At 30.7% G+C, this 22,750-nt stretch overlaps 1 protein-coding gene across 1 annotated transcript in view; it reads right to left on the reverse strand.

Moving 5' to 3' along the window:
* The window catches only part of AstC (Allatostatin C), an 81,519-nt gene that overhangs the window by 25,210 nt on the left and 33,559 nt on the right, over window positions 1-22,750 (reverse strand). The gene's annotated exons all lie outside the window — the stretch shown is intronic.

Here is a 22,750-nt window from a genome sequence, read left to right on the forward strand (position 1 = left end):
ATTCTAATGTGGTACAAAACAAAAAGTAATTTCTCAACAAGTTGTAGTTAACGATAGGTTTTAAGAATAATTTTCAATTTTAATCACTAATTTTGCTTATATTATTGATAATTGATTGTATTATCAGAGGACTTTGATCAAACAAGAGACGAGTTAACTTTATCAATTAAAGAGCGAAAGATATATTCGCTTTGATGACAACACAGATTATCTCTATATACATATTGTCGCCCTAAGATATGTCCATTTAACATCCCGGAATTCCTTTAGATCCTACCATTTTTAAAAGAGTTTTATTGCAAAGTGTCTCGAAATATCTATTTGTCCAATGGCAAAGTGGGAGCTGATATCTATGTTAGTTTCAACCACTGGCTATGTAAATTATTAAACTTTATATGAATTGACTCTATTTGTTGTACAATAAATGTCCAAAGCGCCATATTTTGATTAACAGTAAAATAAAATCTCGACGCCATGACAATATTCATCCTATATAAGAAAATATAAGTCATTATATAAGTCTGAAAAAATCTGAAAAACTGCAACACGACTTGATGTTCTTTAAAATTCTATTATATAAACTGGTAAATAATTATTCTAACCTTTTTGGATTAACTATAGATCTAGAAATTTTTATAACTCTCGATTATTTCTCTTTTTTCTTGTATCACAAAAATTAAATAAATGAAAACCGATAAGACTTATAATTGAAATAAGTCTATTAGAGTAAGATAAAATACTGAATAACAAAGTTTGCAACTATTGTTTGTTGTTTCCGAATTTCCGTGATATGATTGGTGATTTCGTGATATATATATATATATATATATATATATATATATATAAACAACATACGTATAAAAGCAGATCAATATCCGTATTCTTTATCATCTTCTGTCTGCTCTAATACATAGATGTTCTGACTTAAGTTCTAATAGTCCCTACATTTGTATGTCTCATGAAAGAAAAAACTACAGAAATCTAGAGAGAAAAGCTGATATTAATATTTTAAATTACAACTTGAAACTGCGAGCTAGTTTTGAATAATGTATGCTGTATTACAATAAACTCTAAAAAATAGAATTACTTCAATTTCTATCAAGCCTAATATCTGATCAAGTGTTATTTATCTGAAACATAAACTGGAAACAACAACGTAAACGAAAGTTTATTGTTTTGTTTATCATTTGTTGACAATAAAATTGATGTTGGTTGTTTATAGAATGCTTTTGTAAGCCAACTATAATAACCGAAAAGGGTCAATGGGTTGAATTTTGAAATATTTAAAACTGGAACTGAGTAACACTGAACATTCGTGCTAATATTATTATTATTCATATATTATATTATATTATTATTCAAATTACTCGACAATTAAATAATATTACCCAATTTCAAATAATAAAATACTGCGTCGAAATTATACGAAAAACAATCAAGCCAACTTTCAACTAAGTTAAAATGTAAACCCTAATATCCGTTCTCGACCAACAAGGAAGAAAAAACCTATTTTAGTAAGGATCCGGTTCAAAAAGACCCCAATATTGGATATTCCAGACACAGAAGAGATAATAAAGAAGTTATTTAAGTTTTGATTTAGAACAGAACATTTGTGCTAATATTCCTTAGTCAGCAATCCCTAGTTAGAACTCAACAATTATCAATGAACAACCGATGTTGTTATTCCCTTAATATGGCATTCATTGACTTCTTTCCCTTTTCGAAACTAATTTTAAAACTTTATAAATTCGAGGCAAACCTGCTCAGTTAATAGAGGACTCAACCGGAACTAAAAAGTAAGAATAAATTTTAGTATTTTTCGGGAGCTATATATGAGCACCTATAGAGAAACGCTTCTCCCCAACAATGACTCTTTGCTGGTTTTCAAATGCAAAATTTAAATGCGTGTAGAAATGTAAAATGTAGTTTTACTAATAATAAAAGTGAGTAAAATATAATAATGCACTTTTATTAACAAGAGAGGATCAATTTCTCGCTTGAAAAATAAATGTTTATTGACAAAACATTAAATATAAAACAAAAGCTATTCCAAATTTACCTATACAACATTACGACCCGTATTTTAACAAAACATTTAAATATATGAAAACCTCCTGTAGATCTAATCTTAAAACCATCTTAACCTTCCGGTTCCCGTAAGATCGTCTTGCAAGAAAAACAAAGCACGCAAAAAAAATTCATGATTCTCGACGGCATTGGTAAAAAAAAGGCTATCAATTATTGTTATACCTCTTCAAAGACCCGTACCTCCGATCCAAGAGGGCGGAGCTGAGAGAATGAGAAAAAAACTTGTATGTTTTTGCTTGCATAATCGAAGATAAAGCGGACAAAGTTTTACGACATTTAATATAAACTGTAATAACATAAAAATAAGGACATTCAAAGGAACGATCTAATAAAGAAGGGTTAGTGGCAAGTTTTTTATGGTAATTTTTCCAAGTTCAATTTATTATTTATTGCTTGTTGTCTCTGAAGAAGATAAATCAATCAAAAGGAGTTTTTTTGGGTATGTAATATAAACATAATAGGGAAATTGTGTAGGCATCCAATGTTTTATAGAAGACAATTGGAGACAATTGATGCTGTAGCGGAACACAAATATTTTTTTTACTTTTAAACCAATTTCCTGGATACAGCTAGTTTTATTTTTTTGTTCATAGTATGCTATAAACAACTTTACATTATTCTAAGACTGCACAATACACTGTTAGAAATTTTTTGAATTATTATTATACATGTTATTTTTTTAAAAGGTAGTAATATAACGAGTTGCTTAAAAAGTATCTTCTAATATTAATTTATAAATAAATATATCTTATATTAATTTATAGTCATACATTTTGAATCAACAGCTCTTACTTCAAAATCAAAACTATGCAGAATTTTGTAACAGGTTAATTGAAAAGTCCCCGGCCTACCATAGTAAAACACATTTTTTTGGCAAAATTAGTTTTTTATTCAACATTATTCCCTTCAAGTTTGATACACCGATTATAGCGACCCTCCAACTTTTCGATATCATTTTTGTAGTACGATTTGTCTTTTGCTTCAAAAATAGGCCTCAGTTTCGGCGATCATCTCTTCATTCCACGAAAATTTCTTCTAAGCGAGCATTTTCTTGAGATCTGAGAACTGGAAATAGTCGCTAGGGGCCAGATCTGGAGAATACGGTTTTCACTGACTTGTGACACAATGCATTGTCTTGGTGAAGCACCACTTTCTTCTTCAAGATAGTCAATGAAAAGTTAGTTAGTTAAGTTAGTGAAAATGTGAAGTATCAAGGTAAATAATTGTTGAGCAACTCTTAAATTCCAATGTTATAACATTTCTCTACATTTAAAAGTGCTGATATTAAGAATAATGTTAAGGAGCGACCTGGAGGGCCATAAAAGTTTGGAGGTAATGAGCTACAAGACTAATTAGAAGAAAACTCTCAAAACACTTTCAAGTAGCTTAGCAGCTAATGAGTAACCTATTTCTAGGCATGCAGTGTAATGGAAATAATGAAGGAAAATACCAAAAGAGGCTACCACAAGAACTGACTCAAGATGTTTCAACATCATTATCTTATTGCCTGTCAGGCAATTTATTAATGAATCTACGTATGTTATAAAAAAAAAACACGCATTGAATTGGCATGGACAGACCAGATCTGTCACTCACCATCAAATCAGATCATCCAAATTTTCGGTCATTATCATACTAATTAACATTTTACAAATGATGACCATCTCGATTCCAGAGATTCTTAGAGACAGGGTTCCATAAAATCCATAATGAATTGAGACCTATTATAACTATAAACATCCAACAACTGTGTCCGTGTCCGTAAAAATTAATTTAGAAAATCTAAATAATTTGTAGTAGTCTAATCTGGAAGACGACGTTAAGGAAAGTTAGTAGACTTAATTTTCAACAAATTATTGTTAACAATGCATTAAGCATGAATATTATTCAAGTAATGATTCTTTTGTCAATAAGTTCGATATTACCGTTTTTAAAATATCTTTTTTAATATTTTTTATTGGAGTAGTTTTACTCTGTTTCCAACAATTTCCAACTTTTCACAATAATTGGTCTTGAATTAAATAGGACACGTGTAAATATATCTAATAATTCATTAATTCGTTATACAATTATTTCAGTTTTTTTAATTGATTTAAATTTTTTTAATCTTTTCTCGCAAGATGTTCTCATGAGATATTGTGTTTGTTATTTAAGTATATTGGACGTGCTTAATATATGAAAAGTTTGAAGCATTCCAAACAGCTGGAACTCATGTTTGTAAAAGCCAATACACTAAAAACACTTGCTCAAAGGTCTATAAGAGTGAAATATTCATGTATAAACAAACAGTGTTCTTCTGTTTATTATGTTTTTATGAAGAATATCAAAAATAAAAGAAAAGAAATGGAATTAAAATACAAAAAATATATGGGCAGCTGCTCTGCAAGCGAATACTAACATACATATAGCAGCCATATATTCTTCGAGAAGTAATATTAACAAGATGCAAATATTTCAAAATAAAATCCTGTAAAGTATTGTGGATGCACCCAGATACGATAGGGACAAGTACTCACACAGAGACCTTCAGATTCCAACTGTAGAAACGAAATGAAACTTAGTCAGCAACGACAACATATTAATAAATAAAAAATGTATTAATAAGCAAAAAAATATTTTTAAAAAAGCCTTGAAATAGATAATACAGAATACACCCTTCTGTATTTTATTATTATAAACCTACAACTTTCCAGTCTCATATTTTTTTACTAAAAGATTATTTAAAAACGAAAAGAAAGCTTTGGGACATGGCTGACCAAAAAAATTCATTTTGGTTATTTTTATAGTTTCACATTATAGCGAAATAAAAAATTATCTTCCGAGCTAATATGATATATATAACCGGACGAAGTAGTGTAATTTATACAGAAATAATATAAAAATCAGAAAAAAAACTTGGTTCATGTATAGAGAAGTTTCGTTAAAATATCACCGAATATCTGAAAGATATATTTTAATATTTATTTTCTCCTAATAAAATACACATTTCATATATTTGTAACCAGATATTATTTTGGCTGATCTAAAAATATACAAAGATATTATTAGTATTAGCTTAGATGTATTATAACAATAAATATTCAAAATAACGCTGGAAAGTAATAAATAAGAATTTTTTTTTAATTAATATTTTAAAGTCTCCTCTTTACCAACGAGGATTTATCTGGACTGGACCTACCGTTTAATGTGGGCTCCGAACCATGGTCCTCGGTATTAAGCCTACCGACTGGCGAGTTACCAACTTAGAAATCATCCCAGAAGACATCCGGTCTTACCCAGCCTGGTTACTGGCGTGACTGGGATCAATTTCCTTGTCGAATTTTATACTCTTTCTAAGGCAATCACAAATATTAAACAATCAAAAACATAAATTTACGACAACAGTAACTGGACCTTCCTATTGCCTTTACCATTACGCCAACCAAGCCAACAAATAAGAAATTTATATTGAATAGTGAGATATATTTTAATGAGAAAAAAATATAAAAGGTTTATGGCTTATTACTCAAGCAAATCGGCAGCACCTCGTTTGCATCGCTGCAGTCTTCGTAATTATTGATGATTTGCATAAGATTGAAGATTAGCAATGAAAGGGACCTATAAAGGCATATTTCTTCTCCCTATAAATCTTAAAAGGCTGATTTGCACTTGTCAATTATTCTATACTAACTGAGCAAAAGGAATTATACAGGATAAGCACTTTCGAAGAAATATTTTACTAATTGTAAATATACTTTTAATTAGAAAACTTTTTTCATCAAATCTGGTAATAGCTGCTGTAGAATAATTTTATTGTTAATTCAGAAAACCATAAATTTCAGTGCAACAAACTTCAAAGAAGAGCCAACAAGAGTCCCAATAATGAATACCAAGTTTTCAACCAATTAAAAATGTAAATTATAGAAAACATGGAAGTTACTTCTGGCTCTATACCTAATTAGGACTTAATATGGTGATTGAAAATACATAAGATTTTGAACAAATTGAACACAACATTGAACAAATATTTTAAGGTTTAGTTAATTATTGATTATAATTAATATTTTATGAACATTTTTTGTTCTAAATATTTCATAGCTAATCTATAACATCATTAAAACCATATGGTGACTAATTATGAAGTATATATCCAGCCTTACTAATATAGATAAAAAACGTTTTAGATTATGTTTATTGAATATGAGAAAATTTAAGTTAACTTTTTGTTCATTAAAACAAAAAACTCGATCCAAATCAAGAAAAACTAAAAATATAGGGATTGTGTCGATACTTTCCATTAATACAAAAATTATTTATTATATATTCCTCAGATATGTCTGAAGAAAATTAAATTGACTAAGAATAATAACAATTGACAGCCAAAATAAATGTAATTGTTTTATCCACGTTTCTTTACTCGTCGTTGTCTATATTTTAAGAATTCCCAAAAAAATCCATCTTCCTTAAAAGCCCAAGTGTAACCGCTAAGGGTATTTACGATAATGCATATATTTTGTGGCTGTTTTTTTCTTTTCCCCCCATATTTACATGTGTTTAGTTCGGAGCCTAATATTAGTTGACTATTTGTAGAGGCAATTTTATGGTAGGGGTGTATGTCTTAGAGGTACAAATTTAATTTTGCGGGTACATCATACGACACATTGTTATATATGTAAATCGGGATAAGGACGATATTCAAGGGACCAATTTAATGCACAAATACATGCTAATGTCTCCCTTTAGTAAATTTGTTGTTATTTATTATTGGTAATATAAATAAAAACTCTCAATAAAATGATATATTCCACATTATGTTTGAAATAAAAGTGCATGGAGTGTCATAAATTATAAATAACAATTTTCAATAAAATAAAACCTAACAATTTCTCTACTTGGACCATGGATTAAGCTTGTCAAATCTGCTACTTTTCAAGTAATTTATGCTATACTACATCAAATAAATTAGCATAGTTACACTTCTTGTTACGTCTCAAAGACCAGTCTCTGTTTAAATTATACGTCTGAGTGTAAGTATAAGTGTAAAAAACTGTTGTTTCAACTTTTAATAATTTTGAGCCAATATGATGCACCATTTTCAGAACCTGTTTGTTAGCACAGGATAGTTTTTGATAATATGTGTCTCGAAATTTTATTTCAAAATTAAATGTATTATAAATGCTTATTTATTTAAAAACCATTAGAATTAGGGCATATCATTCATCGCTTTCTTGAAATAACATATTCACCAAAATGAAAATTTCGCATTGAGACAATAAAGAATATAGATATGTTGCGATTAAGTCAATCGCTTGAAAATGTTCAGCTAACCAGTGCTTTTAGTCCAATGGCATTCCACACTAGGAACCTGACTGAGAAGCTTCACTTCAAGCTGATCTAACCATTAACCACCACTAGTTTTTAGTCACCAAATTAGTATTATCGACAAGGATATACAATTTATAATAATATTGCAATAACAATTCAAATTCAGTAATATAAATGACTATTTATTTAATCAGCAATTATGTACCATATATCAATCCACAGACCCCGTATGAATTCCTTCATATTTTCACAATTAGAAAAATGCAGATTAGTTACTATTGTGGAACCGGTATCATTGATACTGTCATCATCAGCATCATATTTCAATCTAGGAAAGTATCTCAATCACCACGCTGCTGTTTATGCCACAAAACTTCGAATTCTTCATCACACCTCGCCACAGTTGCGAACATAAGTAGCAGTATCCTATTTCCCAGAGAGTTTATTGGAACTGTTCACTACAAATTCCACACAAAAGATCAATTTCGCTCTAGGACTCTGTAAGAAATTATGTCGTTCGACAAAGTAACTCAATGTGCAACTCCGAATTTGTTCCTCAACTGTGCACTGATGGTAATCTTAAATGAATTATTGAATATGAATATGTGTAAAATATTTCTTAAGCATCACATCTAAAGGGCCTCAAGTTTACAGATAACAGTCGATATAGTCGTCTCACTAAGAAAGCGAATTTATCAAGAAACTTAAGTTACGAAGGATCAGATACATCAGTTACTTAATAAACCTTTAATCAAAAAAGTGCCATCGAAGCAGCATAGCTCCCAACATCAGCCCATCCTAATTGAGACATTTTATAAATCTGTTGGTAGTTTATATAGATATCAGCTTTAAACGCGAAAATAAATAATATCAAAAAGTGTACCAAGAGTATTGGGTTTTGCAATAGATTTCACTAGCCTTAAGTATGCAATGTTATAATTTGATGATGTATATGTAATTTTATTAACACAGTTTCGACAAATCAAATAACGATTGAAAAGTTGAAGGTTAATAATGCATAATTGCAGAATTTGTTAGATAAATACGCAACACAAACTCAAGAAATTAGTAGAAAAGTTGAATGCGAGCCAAAGTCAAAAATATGGGAAGATGAACATGAATTGTATGATAGAAAATTAAAAAATTGAAAAATAGTCAATGAAATGCTGCGTCAAAAATAGTTTCTTCAAGTGAAAAAATCATGGTTATTATCTCTCGAAGCCATAATACTTTCCACGTGTCTGGTGGGACTGTGTTGATGTCGTATATTATGAACTGTTGAAATCCAGAAAAACAATTAATACCTGTTACTCTCGACAACAAACCCTCAATATGAACCTCAATATGACGAAGAAATAGATTATTCGTCACATGCGCCAGTTTCAATACATATTTCTTGATCCATAATGCATATACGACTGGGCTTGTATGATAATATCTTTACAATTTTTTTAACAATGCATTGAACTATTGGAGGTCTACGCTACACTTAGCAAGACAGATATATTTGTGAGAAATATTCCTTATTTTTTATTCATGCCTATTATTCCGATTGTCACCTAACGATTCTATTTACATTTGATTGATATTGCGTTCAATACGGCATGATGACATCCGTACTCCGATAAGAAAATGCGCAAAATTTAGTACGATACAGCACTTATTCACCCGTCCCTCTCTCCCCCGACCCCCGTGACAACCTCCGCAAATTGTATTTTCCTTTTCCTCGAGAAAAAAACATTTTTAAGGGTGTCGGGAATCGTTCCGATCGGTCGGAATCATTTTTCATTTTTTAAATCTTTTACTGAACAACTTTCGCTCTTTTATTGTGGCCAATTTTAAGTGTATGTTTTTTTAAATATTTTTTCGGCGGCATTATTGCGCCAATTCGGCGAATACCGTAAATGTGCTTTTTTGCTTTTGGCCTTTCCATTGTTGGAGGTGGGAAAGTAAATGGGTTTCTAGATTCACGTCGGGTAAAAAGTCGCGGGTTTTAAATAACAAAAAAATTTTTTGTGTCATCTTACACGACACCTTTCCTTCAACGACTTTTAGAGTTTACTGCAATATTTTTAATATATTTATTACATAATACTTGGTATATACCCAAGAGAGTCTATCGGTCCCATCTTAGTCTCTGGTGTAATAATGTTTATTTATTAAAACTATTGTTTTTATGTATTAAATGAACATGTGAGACTATGTCCTATTCTGATGTTATCCAAGAATTGTATCGGTCCTCATGCCTCCTTGGAATTCACTTGATTACCTGGGTGACAGTCGGTATATGAAGGTGTCGATATAAGAAATCCATCCTGTAGTTTATCCATGTACCTACAGTACCTCTCATGACTTTTTCTGGAAAATCTGTCCCGTAGTTCCCTATTGTATTTATATTAATTTTCATGGAACATCCCAATAATTGAATTCCCTATATCCATATAGGCTTCAATACTTACTTATATAATAACAATTTATTATGTACTGAAAATTTTGATTTTCTTCCAATTAACCAATACATTTTCTTATATTTTAACTCCAGTTCTTTCCTTTTATTTTTTACATGTTCCTTCCCGCGAAGTACTGCTTGAAGATTCACTCCGAGATACTTATTATAGATATTATTGCTTATAATTATTAATGCTTGTGCCGTTTCATTATATATGAACTGCACATGCAGAAATTTACTTTTGTGAATGTTTAATAAAATGATGCATATATATTTCCGTAAATATTGAACATATCCTTTCAATAATGCACAATTTTATATAAATATTTTTATTATTAAATAATATATCAGTGATCATCAACTTGTTTACATTTATAGCACTGTGCTCGATATTTTTACTAACACAGAACTGCACCAGCTTAGAAGAATCAGTCCTTATAAATTATCTCCGTACGTTTTGTTCATTAATCTGGAAAAGTTTTTTAATGTTCTCTAAACCTTTATAGGAATTTTGAAGTACTACAGGGCATTAGCAGTAATCCTCGCTGCTTTGTTATATATGTATATTTGAATACCATATATGAGCTTAGAGATTTGCTTATACTACACGGGCAACAATTTCCTACAAATAGCAAATACATTCTTCTAAATGGAATATCCAAATCTTCTTTCTTCTAATTTACATGCATAGCCGTCATTCTTAAAGATTTTCCTATGATAGCATATGAAACTTGGATATCATTTATTCTGATGGTGTTGTGTTGAATGATATTATTTGTAAAATTGACATAGACAGATTTTTATCTCATTAAAACTCATTCCCCATTGCTTTATAAGTTGTAACCCAGAAATATCACCGATGTACATCAGGTAAAGGACTTCTGTCCCCGCTGTGGTTTATAGTACTTAATACATCATATACCCATTGAATGCAACCCTTTATTTACACTGCGATCTGAACTAAACTTTCAAATCGCTATCATTTAGACAGACCTCTTATACTCAAAAAACCTACCCAAGATTATCAGATAAACAGCAAATTCAAAAATATAATATTAATATACTAATTTGTTGATATTATAGCTTTTATTAAGCTTATGTACTTATAAATATAACAAATATCTTTATCTTCTATAAATAACTCCAAAGAAAAATAATAATAAGATTTATATTGGTATATAATACCTTAGATTGGTATTAGTATTAATATAAATAGAATCCTAAAAGCCTCTCTTAAATATTCAACAATATGAATAAAAAAAGACTGTGAAAATACCTGTAAAATAATTATATCCACATATCCTAACTAAACAACAAATTACTTTTTTATATTATATGTTGTAGTTTTCTTTAACCAGCTGTGATTTTGATGCTTGTTTAAATTGAACGTACTGCCTAATCATAAACATACATTAAAATGCCAATGCAGATTGCATCAATTGAGAGCCTGTCCTGTCGTCTTAGTCATTAGGATATGCTTTATTCGAAAAACGTCATTTCAAATGAATTTTGATGTATATATATCTATGTTGTAGTTCTCAGGGATCTGAAATCATTGTATTAATTTATCCAATAATATTTTGTACTGCGACAGTTAAAATAAATGACCTATAGCTACAACGACTAGTATTCTTGTTTAAGATAAGAATTGTGATGTTTTAATACAAGAATTGGATAAAATTCCATTGAAAATCATTGGACTATTATTATATTATCAAGCTATTGAAATATTGGATGCTATAGCTGTCTTAAAAGCAAATGGTGGCTCAATGTGTTATTAATAAATAAATAATAAGTATATGTTATAGTCGCCGGCCGCAATTTAAAAATTCGTTTTAGAATCAGATGATATTTTCCTTCTCATTTTATTCTAGTGTAAAAGAGACACAATGCTGTCTGATAAGAGTTCGAACGTGTAACCGAACTAGCGTGTCAAAGTCCTCCGGTTGTCAAACGTATGCAAAATTATTCAAGAACAACAGCGATAAGAGGTTAGAAACCGGCAAACTTGTTTTAATACTATGCTTGTTTCGATAAATTACAAATAGCTGCTTATTATTACACTGATTAAAAAATCCGAAAGCAGACAGAACTGATTGCATTTATAATCATTTGAACAGGAACGCGACAATGGAGGACAAATTCGAGTGGTAAACATTTTTACTGATAAATATTGATTTGTTTTTTATTAAAAATATTTTTAACGTGTTGCATCTACATTGAATATTAGTATGGACACAGTCACTGATATATCTCAAAAAATTTAAAATATAATCTTGAATTCACTGAAAAAAAATCGTCCTTATATGAAGCGGATGATCTGCTTGATGTTGACTCTATCAGAGATTAAATTTAATACAATTATTTGAAAGGAAACTGTTCTGAAACTGGAGTCTGAAAGTATCGAGAGAGGTGATTGAAATGGAAACATGTAAAGGTGAGTATATAGTATATAGTTATATGTATGTGTACAGATGTGTGTAATTGTTCAGAATATACATATGCATTTGGTTAAAATGTGTCAGAAGAGAAATAATAGGAACTGTTTGGCAGATATGGCATATGCATTAAATGCAACACATAGGTGGCGTCAAAGAGAGTTAAATGTAAATATAATTAAAAACAACCCTAACCTACAAACTATTATAACTGTTTCCTTAATTGTAGTTTTATTTATTTTATTTTTCTTTGATAAACTATACCTTAGACCTATTAAAATGTTTAGATAAAATATATTTGATAATAGTATTTTTATTTAATTATTTTATTCAGATTTTTTTAAAATATATTTTAAAGTATCTTTTTAGCAACTATGAGTTTATCTGGACTGGGCTTAAAGTTTAACGTGGGCTCCGAACCACGGTCCTCAGCATTAAGTCTACCAACTAACGAGTGACTAACTTTCAGAAATCATCCCAGAAGACACCCGGTCTTACCCAGCCTGGTTACTGGCGTGACTGAGATCATTTTCCTTACACTCTTGATTTTACGCTCTTGCCTAGAACATTCACAAATATTAAACAATTACAAACACAAATGTACGACCATGCCCCAGCAGGATTCGAACCCGCGGCTATCGCAACTGTAGGAGGACCGTCCCATCGTCTATACCACGGCGCCACCAAGCCGGATTTTATTTAAATTAGAATCTTGTTCTTTGCCAAAGCCATACTGAACTATATCTCAGAGTTAATACGGCAACATAGCGATGTTTTGCCGTCATAAATTTAGATGACGTATGTACAAAATAACTGTGGATAGACAGTACCGTTCATATTGTTACACGGAACGGATAAACCTATATATCGTTGAGTCGTTTTTGAAGCAATTGCTTTAAAAAAAATGGAGAAAACAGAAATTACTTTTTCCCCAACCTGTTGATAGGATTATTGTCTTGTATCTAAAAACAGATTTTACTTGAATACTAAGTAACAATTTTATAAATAACGTAAATTAAATTTTAATATAGCGGAATCACTTTCCCCAATTTATTATAACTTATTCATACACGGGTTCAAGTTTTAGTTGCTTAAATTATTTCGTGTTTATAACTTTATACTTTAGACAAAATTAAACCGTATCTCTTTATATAACTTAATTTCTCGGCTTCTGCATATTAAATGCCATTCATGCCGAGCTAACGTCGAGTATGGGCTTGCGAACACTGAAATTTATTCTGTTTGCATGTACAATGCATTATCTCTGATGCGCAATTGATTTCAATGAACTTCTTACTAATATGCAGTCGACTTGCCGGATAATTGATGTCTCAGCGGTTTCATCGTGGATTATGACAGTAATTAATTTTGGATAATTGTACATTTATATTAGTTAATTGAGCTTTAATATGAAGATACCATACCATCTTTTTTAATTATAAAATTATATTTGTTTACTAAATATTGTAAGAAGAAATGCTACATATTATTATTAACATTTTTCATCTCACTTCTTAATTATTTAATAATATATTAGTAATAAAAATTGTAATCTGAACTATAATACTTCAATTTGTTTTTATTAGATATGCTTAGTACAATCTTAATTAAAAATTAATTTATAACTACATTTCATTTGTACTTGGATTAGCTTACAAGCAAGACGAGTGAGAGATAAATACATCAATATGTATTCCTCAATTATAAAATTATAATAACATAAGCTATAGTTTACACTAAAGGTGTACACTTTATATACGTTCGTATGGTTTGGTTCACTTCAATCTTCTGATTTTTTGCGGGTTGTCCAGTAATTGTATTGCATCCACGTTAATATGCTTTAGTAATCTTCTTTCATGGTTTAAGGCGAAATATTGAACAACTTCGCAAATCCATTTGATTTCCAGTTCATCCTGCAGTGCTTCGTTAGTTACGTAGCGATAGGCATTGGTAATTAATCGAAGAATTTTGTTTTGGCAGAGTTGGATGACTAGTTGATTTAAACGTGTAGTGCAACCCCATATTGGCACCCCATAGGTAAAAATTGGCATTATGATTACTGATAAATTAATCTCTTTGATTTTCGATCAAGTTGAGAGTATCTTCCGACTAACCAGTGTAGTTGTTTCTAGTTAGTTTTTGGTTATTTAGTTAGACATTAGAATGTGTTTTGATTTTTGTCTTACATGATGTTTCCAATTTTATCTACCGTCAAGATGGATGCCGAGGTATTTATCTGATTATTCTTGAGGAATCGGGCATCGATTGAATGATATAATTAGGTTTTTATTATTTCGCCGCAATGCAAAATTAAAATGAACAGATTTGGAGCTATTTAGTTGAATATTCCAATGTTTAGTCCATTTTTAGATTTTGTTGACTGCCGCTTGTACTTTTTCTACTGCCTTAGGCAGAAATTTATCGGTTGCCATACCTTGTGGAACTCCAGCCAAAATAGTTTAGCCTGATTCAAGCTGATTCTTTTCTAATACTGTAAAGTAAATCTCAATCAACTCCATTTTAATATCTTCAATCATCTCAAATAGTTTCCCCAAAGCGGTTTTGTGGTCGCGAAGTCTAAACAAAAATCAGATGGATGAATCAGAACTAAATGAGGTGAATAGAATTATTTCGAAATTATATATATTACATTTTAGATAAATACCTTTCGAAAAAAAAACTGTTTAAATGTATGTAAATATTATAGTTGCGTTAAAATGATTATATATCTATTCAGAAAAACAACATTCAATAACATAAGATCGGGGTGAAAGTAATTTTTATTTTTTCTTAAAGAATTACATATTTAAAATAATGTTAATTCAATGAATCCATGATACAGTGAGTTTAATGATATAAACTAATTAGTTTACAGTCAAATGTTATTAAACTCAGAACGAAGAACTCATAAATTCTTATTTGTCAAGTTTTGCTTTCTTTCATCGAAAATTGTTTTTATAGTTAGAGCCAATATAAAAATTTATTTTTTCGTTCCCGTTCGAGATATCTCCATGTTAATGGTGTGACCAGTCCTGAAACATTATTTGTTAAAAGAGTTGATGAAAATCCTTAAAATATTAGGTATGTCGACGTTTTTCTTCTAGCTACATCACTATATGCCTAAAAATCAGTCATAAAACAAAAAATTAAACATTATAAAACATTTCATATAACTGGATTTACAAGGAAGCGTAACATTTGGGTAAAATCTTACATTAATACCAAGGAAGACGTTGTTAAATTGTTTAATAGATTTAGGAGTAAATTGTTTAATAGAACAAGGAGTAAAATATCGTGAGCTGATTGAACCTGATGAAACCATTAATTCGACTGTCTATTGTCAACAATTAATGAAATTGAAACAGGCTATTAAAAAATGGCCAGAATTTATTTCAGATGATGAGAATTACGGAGAAATATTAGTACAACTCGGATCTTGCATCCGAAAATATTGTATTACTAATCGCCGCAAAACTTTCTTAATGGTGCATAGAAAATTACTGAATTCAATCACTCAATTCAGACAAAATTAAGAATTTACTAGAAGAGAGGCAAATCGTCATCGATCAAAACGATATATCATTTATTAGTACTTAAGATGTACATAAATAAATTCATTTACAAAGAAACTTAAATAACTTGTTCTCCATTACATTGGCCTATCTCAAAAAATATTTGTTAATTAAAACGAGGACTTTTCAGCCGATATGTTTTAATTAAACCGTTCCATAACGATTTATTGTCGTATATTCCTCGATTTATCGTTGTATAAAAATGCGAATTATTTTCCGGGACCAAAAATTTAAAATAATTTTAATAATAAAAAGTATAAAAACCCCATTTTTAAATAAAATATTATACAGTAATAGAGGCTGATATAAAACAGTTATAGCGTCACATTTTCAAACTGAAAACAAAGCCTTTATACTGCTTTTAAATTGAGAGTTTACGTTTATCGCTTCGGAATTGCCACGAAAATATGCGACCAAATTAAATGTTTTATGCTGTAAAGTCTTTAATATTGCTTTTAACAGACCCATCAATCGAAAGTGTATCTGCTTTGTTGGTTTACCGGAAAACGGTTCTTACAATTTAACTTGTAGATCCGTTATAAATGTATCGATGTAGCTCCACAAAATGTAATTAAAATTAATGCAAATACAAATAGTATTTTCCGGCACAAAGCCGTGTAAAAATAACAAAATTGTTCTGTTATTGCCAATTGAATGCCTATAAAACCCACTAACCTAAATTTTCGCCAAGATACTGGAGAGAATGTGAAAAGGCAGCTGCTCCATGCTGTATAATATGGTTTTCGAACGAGGAGGTTTGCAGAGGAAACAATAGGTAAAGGATATTCAATGGATAGCTGATGCATGAGAAACATGCACAGATTTGAAAACGTATTTGATACAACAACAAATTTGTGCAAATATAGTACTTGTAAGTGTAGTATTAAGTAATTAATTTAACGGAAAGTTCTTTACGAGAATAGAACGATATTTTACTGACAAGAACTATCCAAGCAGATCCAGTTTAAATACAGTACCGCAAATTCAACAAACAATTGCCGTAAAAAAAATTCTAGTTATTAGCTGATTCTGGTTATGGTAACAGCCAAAGATATAATGGTAAAAATCAAAAAAAGGAAAGTTTGTAAATGTTTTGGGAACAGTTTCAAAACTTAGAGCTTAATATTATTTTTAATAAATCTTAGAAGAATCAATTACATATTAAAAATAACACAGTAACATAATAAGTAAATGACATAGTAAAACAGTAAAAGCCTTACATATTTGGGCAAAAAAAGTTTGCATGGTTTTGGACCTGATTAACCAAAAGCTGTTTATAAGATATATAGGGAAGCTGAATCCATATCAACATCGCTTTTCTAAAATTGGTTCTAGTGTCCGAAATATTCAATAGATTCATTGTTTTACTATTTTTTATCCAAGATATATAGGGAAGCTGATCAGCTGGGGTCCAACCCTCGTCGTGCATTCGTTCCAAAATCCTTAGTATCGCCGCTCTATTCTCGATATATCTTGGTGTGGCCGCTCTCCTCACTGAGCTCGTATCGCGTTCGTCAAAATTGATGAGAAAAAGTCAAGATCTAATTACAGAAAATATATTGTGGCAGATTCGAGCTCATATCGTATGGTAAATTTGCAACAAATTGTCGATTATGTACTTGTAATCCAATGATTTTGGTTTGCCAAGAGTGGCGAACACTAGTTTTAAGCAATTTTGAAAACTTTACGTCAGCCAGCAGATTTCAAATATCAGGTCCAACAAATATTCCCTAGTTAATTTTTGCGTAAGAGAGTTTTGAAAACAACTTGGTTAAGTATCGGAAAGCCGGTCGTTCACGATTAAGAGCTTTGACAAAAATTATACTAAAGGCAATGTTAATGTATAGAAGTGGCAATAGAATGCTATATGGTTTCAATGGTATGCAGGACATATTTTGTTGTTCCGGCTCATAATGGGTACGACTCGGCTATGCATTTCTGACATAATAATGACCAATTGTCCGTAGGTCACGGCTGTCCCACAGACACAAAAATCAACAAAATTTCGCAAATACAGATAGCACGTCTTCCAATACCCATGGCTTATGAGTGTTCAATACAGTAAAACCAAAGTACTGCAAATACGTGTCTTTTAGTGCAATTGTCCTGATTTTTTCATGTTTAGCGAGCATATAACATCCACATATATAACAAAGACATTTTGAATAGATATTGAAATGCTATCTCTGCATATTCAATCGTTCTGTAGCACAATGACAGCACAAAAACGTTCCAAGATCCATATTATGTTTAATGTGACGTTATCAGACGACAGCCAAACAAAACGATTAGACACAATTAACAAAAAAATTAGAACGACTTCAAGAAATAAATTAGGAACTCACTAAACACTAAAAACAATCAAATTTTAATTTTAACAAAAAAAAAGCATTTTGAAATAAAATATGTACGTAATAATCGTAATAACTATATAAAAATAAACAAAAACATTATTTAACCTATCTACTACGCATATTTTTTATACTATTTTAGTACATACAATTTCGCTTCATACCCACCTAAACCTATTTATCTATTTACAATATTATTTTTACTACTACCAACTGACTAATTTGAAATCGGTGCCGAACCCAAACAGTGATATTACTTTCGATTTGTTTTGTTGGTAATTAAATTTTTTGTTTATGTCACAAAATTATAGCATTATTTTTGTATTGTTTGGGCTTGAATATCGACTAAATGGTAGAATATAAAATACATCAAGAAGATGGGTTAAATAAGGTTTTTGAATATTTTTGTTTAGTTACTACGATTATTATGTACATATTTTATTTTAAAATGATTTTATTATGTTATAATTCTAGGTTTGATTATTTCTTAATTTTTAATGATTTCCTTATTTATTTTTTGAAGTCGGTTCAATTATTTTGTTAGGAATATTTTATTTTTCTCTTTTTAGTGTTGGATATTTAATCAACAAATTACGCCGTTATTTTATTTAATATTTCAATGGGTGGGTCAAGTAAAGGTGCAGCCCGTATGAGGAAAAATAGGAATAAAGAATAAATGATTGAAAATAAAAAAGAAAATGTGTATCGCTTCAGGCCGCGAAATCCGCTATCCAGCCTAGGTGATTTGACAAATGACGAACGCGCGACGTCCGTTTGCGAGCTAAACGTTTTAACCATTACACCAAAGAAGAAGCAGTCTGCAATATTTTACGAGGTTTTATTTGCTATAGTTCGTGCTTAAAAAGTAAACTGAATGGCTTCTGCACTGAACGACTCCCGATTTTCCATCACGTCAGCTTAGCAATAACATTATTAATTAATAATAACATTAAATATAACTTCCCCTCAACATATCCTGATTTGGTTCCAATGGGACCACCTCGAAAGTACACTCTTTCAAATAAAAGAAAATAATTTTGATAGTCGATCCATAATTTGTGGAGAAATCGGCGAACATACATTAAAAAATACAGTCGAACATGGAACCTCCTCTTTTTTCGAAGTCGGTTAAAAACAAAAGAAACCATATGTTATTATAAAACATAGCCCAACGACTAAACAGACTAGCGTGCGGTTTCCAGCAATAGATGAAATGATTCATAAGGTAGGTTCAGGTTCATAGCTTATTAAGGTTTTGTGTAAATCAGTTGAAATATGATGGTAATTTTTGAATGTCCGAATTAATGTCCGAAAAAGTCAAGCCGACTGGAAGCTCAAAATGCTTCTTAATCTCTTCTTGATATATAACAAAAACGATTTTTGTGAGATAAAAAAAAATAAGGATTGCTTATTTTACCCATTCTAAATTCTAAAAGATGGTTAAGTACAATGCGATAATTGAAAAACTATTTATCAAGTGTTTGCAGGGATGTAATCGGAGAGATTACCACTTGAATTTACCGAAAATTGAGTTTTAGACGGCTTAAACTACGTTTCATTGCTTGTCATACAAAGCAAGAAGAACTTTATGTGGTGCATTGTGACTACCCGTGAAAACTTGATCTACAATGGGCAAAAAGTCGTGGTTTAGTCCAGGAGGGCCATTGGCGTGCATATGGTGTTACTGCAGATGCCCAACAATGTTAATTAAATAAATTTAATGCAGTATTGTTGTAAAAATAGCGAATAACCTTGTACGAATTTTGAAGAATACATTCTTGCAGTTCGAAGTTGCATGAGAATTTCTACTGCTTCCAGCGTACTCATCAGGCATAATGGTTTATTATTGGCACCTCATCCGGTACAAGGTTTCGAACTATTAAAAAAGTGAGAAAATATATTGATACTGGGACGGCTGGCTATGTTACCAACAAAAGTAGACAAAGTTGTAGATGATGGAAAATATTTTAACTAAAATTTGTATTTTAGATTAATACCTTAAAATAACGCTAAACGTATTAATGATTAACGATTGACCTTGAAATAGTATGGCAATAAAATGGTCAAAATACATCCAAGGACATAATACTAAATATTTTCTGTTTTGATATGATTTATTTAACAATATCCCGGTTTAAAATTAATTATGAATTAGCACAAGTATAATTAATAATGCAAGTTCATTGAAAGTCATGAAATAATATAAACACAATTAAATTACTCTATTTAATGGTAAAAATCAACCGTTCAGTTAAGTTCAAATAATATAATAAGCGTTCCAATAAACAATAACATTTACGGACGTAATGTCTGCGAATCCAATTTAATCTGTAAACAAATTTGTTTTGTAAATTTGTGTGATCAATCAAAGAACAATAGAAAATAATTTTAAAAAAGTATATTATTTATTTTTACAACAAATTACATTACTATGTATTAAATCGCATCAGGTATATTTATTATTATTTATTATTTTATATTTAGCATAAATGTATAACAGGCTTCACTTCTCAGTATGTGTCTTTACGTCGAAGATTGAACAAAAAAATGTTTCAGTGCGTTGAAAATTCCTGAATTTGTATCGAGTATATCGCATTTGGGGGATGTTTTAAAAGTTGTGATATTGACACTGTAGACATATAGCTCTCTGGATAGCTAGAAAAATTGAAGACGCTACTCGATATATGAAGGCGTTAGTAATATATGAAGGCGATACTCAATGGAACCATCACTGGGGATCGCTACTAACTAAAATTAACTCATTTGACCTAAGCACAGCGCGAAAAACTACCGAAGTACGAGCAAAGACACAAGAATGTTATTCTTCAGCATCAACACGCTTGACCATATATTAAAAAAAGGGTAAAAACATAATTGGAAACATTAGAATGGAAGGTACTACCCCACCCACCGTATTTTCTGAACCTTTCTCCTTTAGATTACTACTTGTTTCGAAGTACTAGCCGTGACACCTCTGACGAGTGCTTCAGTTCTTATGAATATACTAAAATATGGACCGATTCCTGGATCAAAATTTGTATCTATCTATATAGATGGAAACCGTGAAATTACTAAAAAATGAGAAAAAGTAGCGGTTATCGATGGGCAATAATTTCATAACATACATTGTACCGATTTTTTACAATAAAACCACATTTAGTTTAAAAACATTATGAACAATTACTTTATGGACCTGAGTAACCAAAAACTGTTTATAAGATATATAGGGAAGCTGAATCCAGATCAACATCCCTTTTCTAAAATTGGTTTTAGTGTCCGAAATATTCAATAGATTCATTGTTTTTTACTATTTTTTATTCAACTGAGTCCTTTATATAGATTGGAATCTGTTTCACTCATTGGGGTCCAACCCTCATCATACATTCGTTCCATAATCCTTAGTATCGCCGCTCTATTCTCGATATATCTTGGTGTAGCCGCCCTCCTCACTGAGCTCGTACCGCGTTCGTCAAATTTTATGAGAAAAAGTCAAGATCTAATTATAGAAAATATATTGTGGCAGATTCGAGCTCATATCGTATGGTAAATTTGCAACAAATTGTCGATTACGTACTTTTAATCCAATGATTTTGGTTTGCCGAAAGAGTGGCGAACACGAGTTTTAAGCAATTTTGAAAACTACAGTCAGCCAACAGATTTCAAATGTCAGGTCCAACAAATATTCCCTCGTTAACTTTTGCGTAAGACAGTTTTGAAAACAACTTGTTTAAGTACCGGAAAGCCGGTCGTTCATGATTGAGAGCTTTGACAAAAATTATATTAAAGGCAGTGTTAATGTGAAGAAGTGGCAATAGAATGTTATATGGTTTCACAAGTGGTATGCAGGACATATTTTGTTGTTCTGGCTCATAATGGGTACGACTCGGCTATGCATTTCTCACATAATGCTGACCAATTATCCGTAGGTCACGGCTGTCCCACAGACACAAAAATCAACAAAATTTCGCAAATCCAGATAGCATGCCCTCCAATACCCATGGCTTATGAGTGTTCAATACAGTAAAACCAAAGTACTGCAAATACGCATATTTTAGTGCATTTGACCTGATTTTTCCATGTTTAGCGAGCATATAACATCCACATATATAACAAAGACACTTTGAATAGATATTGCAATGCTATCTCTGCATATTCAATGGTTCGGAAGCACAATGACAGCACAAAAACGTTCCAAGACCCATATTATGTTTAATGTGACGTTATCAGACTATAGCCAAACAAAAAGATTAGACATAATTAAAAAAAAACTTAGAGCGACTTCAAGAAATAAATTGGGAACTCACTAAACATTAAAAGCAATCAAACTTAAATTTTAACAAAGAAAAGGATTTTGAAATAAAATATGTACGTAATAATAGTAATAGCTATATAAAAATAAACCAAAACATTATTTAACCTATCTACTACACATATTTTTTATTCTATTTTAGTACATACAATTTGGCTTCATACCCACTTAAACCTATTTATCTATTTACGATATTATTTTTGCTACTACCAACTGACTAATTACATCTGGTTAGGTAC

This window comes from Rhynchophorus ferrugineus, unplaced genomic scaffold, assembly GCF_030347505.1.
Source record: "Rhynchophorus ferrugineus isolate W39M unplaced genomic scaffold, kcgeb_rfMv2 rfM1, whole genome shotgun sequence".
Classification (NCBI taxonomy): domain Eukaryota; kingdom Metazoa; phylum Arthropoda; class Insecta; order Coleoptera; family Curculionidae; genus Rhynchophorus; species Rhynchophorus ferrugineus.